At 39.7% G+C, this 5,539-nt stretch overlaps 1 pseudogene; it reads left to right on the forward strand.

The window, feature by feature from the left end:
• Positions 1-762: 762 nt before the first annotated feature.
• LOC130136122 (receptor-like protein 9a) lies at positions 763-5,000 on the forward strand (annotated as a pseudogene).
• The last annotated feature ends 539 nt before the right edge of the window (positions 5,001-5,539 follow it).

Below are 5,539 nucleotides of genomic sequence, written 5' to 3' on the forward strand. Positions count from 1 at the left end.
GTCTCATAATCCACAAAATATTATAAAAAAAAAGTGGACTTGGGAGGTGTCCATAGTGGGGGGAAGTGGAAACTGACGGGGTGCTTGGAAGAAAGACGCCTCGCTCAAGATTAAATCCACCTTATGTCGTGACACGATGTTTAAAAAGATTTTCATCAAATACTAACAAGTATTCGAGCGTTGCCCAAATTTAAGACTATATTCTTTTATATTAGTCTATACAATGATAATTAATTCATTTTGGGTTTATTGATGCTATAATTAATTATGAGATTTACCGAACGTTGATCTGCATTGTCTTGATCGCTTTATCAAACTCATGGAAATTGTCTTTTTTTTTTCCCTTCAATAAGTCCAAGTAAGTACCCATTTATTCGATAGTTCTTAGAAAAATAACACTTGCTGAAAATTAACAACATCATCTATCTCGGCTTTTTTTTTCTTTTTGTGACGCGATATTAGGGCACATGTTTTTCTTTTATAGCTTTGGTGAAATCAAATGGTAACTTTTTATCTTTTTTGATTTGCTAACAATCATTTTTATCATTTTGTAATATTCATTTTATAATCTTATCTTTCTCTTTTGGAGAAGTTCCGGGTCAAGTCGACGGCGATATTCACGTGTTCCGGGGAATTGGCCCTAGCAGACTCGACTTTGCCCGCGGTTGTTTCGTGGAATTGGCCCAACCGTGATCATCACTCAAAGGGGAAAGACTCTGCACATATAAATGAAGGAGATGACCCTCGTAAGTTTGCACAAGGTGAAGCAGAAGAAACAGATAAACGCACAAAACACCATATAGATAAACATGAAGTTTCTTTTACTGTGTACGTGGACTTGGGTGTTGCTGGTATCGATGGGGAGTGGAAGAAGCATGGGGTGCTTGGAAGAAGAGAGGAATGCACTGCTTGACATTGACGCCGCCCTCTCCCCCCCCAATGGGTCTTCTATTCTCTCGTGGCGCAACAACGATAGTGACTGTTGTGGCTGGAAAAGCGTGGAGTGCGATAACACCACTTTGCGAGTGACTGGACTATATCTGGGCGGACCACGCGGTTGGAAATGGAGAGTGTCGTACTGGGAACAGTCCGAAAGTAATTGGGAAGGAGGGTGGAGCGGGGCAGAAGAATGGTCTACCCAGTCCGGAAGTAATTGGGAAGGGTTGGGCCGGGAAAGAGAAGGGTCTCGTGGTTTGGTTATTGATGCCTCTTTATTCCTTCCTCTGGAGGAACTTCAAGTGTTGGATTTAAACCAGCATTCTCTCTTAGGTGAATCTCTCTCTCTTACAGTAATTTGTTCGTTTTTTCCTTTTCTCTAAATATGTTCAAAATAATCGTTTACTCACCTTGTTTGAACTCTCAGGTGAATCTCTCTCTCTCTCTGTTATTTGTTTCATTTTTCTTCTTTCAATTATGTTTCTAAGTAATAGTTTGCTTTTGGACAACGAAAAAATGTCAGACTATGGTGCTATAAACTATAAAAGTGAATTAAGTGAATTAATGACAAACACATGATTGCACAAATGATGCAATTCTTAAAATAGTTGATTGCACATATCATGAATTAATTACGAGACTCATTTCCATGGCGATGATAAGTACAAAGAACGAAAGTAGAATTAGCTCTATAAGCAATTATTTATCAAATTCCGACTTTTCTTTATCATAAAAGGGGTGGACTTGCTAGAATTTTTCACTCCAACAATTTTGCACTTGTTTGGAAGTGGACCAAAATCTACTTAATATTGAGGAGCTTGTGACTTTCTCTCACGATTCAAAATAAGAAAAAGAAAATCAAGTTTATCATTCTACATATTAATTATTACATTTTTGTAAAGGTTTTGAGTGTTTTACGATAAATAAAAGTCAAATTACAAGTGCCATAAGGTTTGCAAAAAATAAAAAATCACGAAAAGTAGATTGGCAGAGGGGATTAATTTAGAGGGATGAGAAAGGATCTTAAAGGGAGTGTAATGGTAGGACAGAGGGAAAGAAACGGACCGGAAAAAAAAAGATTAGATCATATCAAGTGGAATTGTATGTGTAGCTATGTGTTTTTTAAATCCCTCATATAAAGGGATTTGGAGGGATTGAGGGGACTAATACTTTTATCAAACAATTGTTTTTTCTTTCTCACATTTACCTTTGATGTATTACAAATACATCAAATTATATATACATAAAAGTACAGTGATAATCATCATTTATTTTATTCTCTCTCCTGATCATTCCTTTCTCTAGTATCCAAATAATATTATAGCTTATTTCCTTTATTTCCTTTTTCTTCTTTTCTCTTATAATTATTTGCATTTCTTATTTTCTACTTTGGTTACATCTTCCGACATCTATATTTATCTGGATGCATGTTTCCAAAATTCCAAGCCGCTTTAACCATGCATCCAGACATGCAAGAAAATCAGAATACCCTTCAGTGCTTTTCAGGTCAACCTTTAGTCTATTTAGATAGGAAAACTCACATATAAGGCGATTGATTAGATTTATGATCGATACATATACTTAAGAAGAGCAGCAAGAAATTCCATTATAAATCAAGTAATAAAATTGAGATGAGATTAAAAGGATAGCGTTTTTTCTGCTCCTTTTTTTGCTAATACACTCCCTATAATGGTGGATGGACCATATTACCCTTGGTGGATCTAACTTGTTTACATATTATATACACACATAAATGATTAAAGTGGGGCCCAATTTTTCCACGCTCTCTGTGTCTCAGATTCTTTCTCTCATTCTCTTCACTTCGTTGCGCTTCTCTTGAATGTATCCAAATTTGAGAAGTCGAAAATAGAATCAAAGCTTAGGGGACTAGGCGACATATCGTCATCGCCACCTACCGTTGCTTGCCCCGCTTAACTTGGTCGACACAGCCCTGCCTCTGTTCGAGCCACACAATGTCGGCGACCTAGCACTTGGCCTCTAAGCTCAACAAGGCCACCCAAAAGCCCTCCTTGCACCCAACCCCCACCTCTCTCTTCCACTTGCCCGCCATTATGGCAACTCCCTCGCCAGGGTTCAACGGTGGCTGTCGACCTAAAACCCTCAATTGCGGCTGTTGCTGGCCCCTTTTGACCTCAGATCAAGTCGAGCCTTAGATCTCAGATCTAGAGCTCGGTTGACCTCAGATCTAGAATGTGAGGCTCGATTGTGCCGCGATGGCGCTAGCGGAAGTTGGAGGCGAGGGTGTTGACCTAGAGCAGAGGTCTCTATCAACGTCCGCGTCTGCCATTAAATCTTTCTAATCTACTCTGGAATTCATTGATGTCTTCGGAGAGCTCCCCGATCTCTTTATCCATTCTCAAGATGGAGTTGTTATCATCTTGCAGCCAATTTCTGGGTCATCTTGTCCTCCGTCACCTGGATGATCCTTTCATCTTTGGATGCCACCGCAAGAGAATTGATCCACGGGATGTCGCCGGGAAGCTTCTTCCCAAACTCCGAGAACGCCTTGTCCAAGAATGGCAAATTCAAGACAGCTTCCACCAGCATTGTTTTGTCAGGCTAGCACCTTTATGGTTTCTTTTTTTTTTGGGTCGAACCTTTATGGTTTCCACCACCCGCCTCTTGTGCACTTCCTCCAGCTCCGCTTTCTCTTTGTCGACCATACATCCTAAGTTTTTGACATGCTGCTTCACCATCTCTTCGGCTTCAGAATGTCCTCTTTTTCCCCATCTTGCTTCGCTTATGTCGAGTATACTACTTCAATTTCTCTTACTTTTCCAGCATTATTGTTGGTGGTGACGTTATAACGCAAAAGACTCACCCTGAACAGACTCCCTCCGTCCCTCCCTTCTCCCCACCCCCTCTATGTATATATCTTCTACCATCACACGAGCTCTGCGACCCTTAAGCTGCCGTCGCCCGCCGGACTTCCTCTCTCTCTCTCTCTCTCTCTCTCTCTCTCCGGGCGTGTGGCCAAATGGGGCTATGAAGAAAGCTGCAACCCCAAATCCGGGGTTGCTCGAGGCTGGGCCGCTGTTTTGCATGAGGTAGTGACCTCGCGCAAGCAAGCCCAATGTCTGCCATATTTTAACAAATTTTCACCTAGGCTCAATGTCTGCCATATTACAATCGCTTTGCTATTAGCTAGACTTTTCGCCAATACTTGAAAAATTTTCTGCTACTCTCCCACATTCTTTATGGGCTCCTTGACGGCTAACGATGTCTTCCAAGTATAAGCTGCACTTGAATTTCTCCATTACCAGGAAGCTTATCAGAACATCAAATCTACTTGCACTTTTATCTATTCCACAAGAATTTCCATATTCAATCTCATCTATCACAGATAAAGCAAAAGCAATATTCATCCACACTTGTCAAGAGATTGAACTCATATCTAGCGGCTACTACATCGATTGGCTCTGTAGGTTCTAACTCAATGCAAGCACCATTTAAGTCGATTATTGCACTAACACCTGCTATCTCAAGAGTTCTCAATGCAACTCCATTTTGAGCTTCACTGTCCATGTTCATATATGCATTACCAATAAAGCTTCTCATCACGAGCATATAGTTATTCTCAAAAAATTGAAGATGATTGGAAATCTGATATCTGTAGATAATTTATTAACTATTGGGTATGCATGGATCTTTCCATAATCAGATTTAAATGGAACTCTACACCTGAAGCGATTGAAGAGGCTATATCTATCTTCTAATTATTTGGAACGAGTCACCTCATGGTACAAGCAAACTTCAGTGGAGGCCCAAATTTTGTCTTCCATCTAGCTTGAAGGTACGTGTAAGATATAAAACCATGCCTTGATATTATATGGTTCAATTTTGAAAACCTTCTGTCAATCACAGGTGTGAATCTGGAGGTGCTGGATCTTTCGAATAATAAATTAGCCAATGATTCCCTTGCGGACATTATGAGGATGACTTCTCTTAGGGCCTTATACATCAATGGTTGTGGATTGAATTCTTCAAAGTTTTTGGAAGGTAATTCTCTGAAAATGCTTTCGGTTATCACCTCTTCAAAATAAAATAAGGTGAGACAGTCTTGAACATAAAAGGCATGACTGCACTATATGCGATGTCCTCCAGAGATCATATTTTGGCCGCACAAAATACTTTAAATTACTAAGCGCGATGGACTTATATTTAGATAAGTGCTAATCACAAAAGCACATATAGCTGTTTGACCTATGCTTGAAGTTGGAAGGATTTAGTTAAATGCCTATGAAAGCCATAAGTAAATGTATGTCATGATTGTGACATCCTTAAAAGTTGGATCAGTTTCAATTTAGTCTCTGATCTTTGAAGATTGAAGTTTAGTCCCCATGCTTTTACTTTTACATAACTTTTTTTCTCGACCAATCTGAACAATAATGTGATGCCATAACAGATACAAGGAGCTATTGCTAAAAAGATACAAATAGTCCAAAATAACAATATACTGTACGAGTTCAAAATTTGTCCCAGAATTATAATTGTCACGCCCCGAACCCCATCGAGCACGCAACATCCCTTACTCAGGTCGAATCAGTGCAACGTCCCAGGAAAACGTCGCCAACCCAAAGAT

This window comes from Syzygium oleosum, unplaced genomic scaffold (genome assembly GCF_021117445.2).
Source record: "Syzygium oleosum isolate NSW1041296 unplaced genomic scaffold, Sole_v2.1 Sole_v2.42, whole genome shotgun sequence".
NCBI lineage: Eukaryota > Viridiplantae > Streptophyta > Magnoliopsida > Myrtales > Myrtaceae > Syzygium > Syzygium oleosum.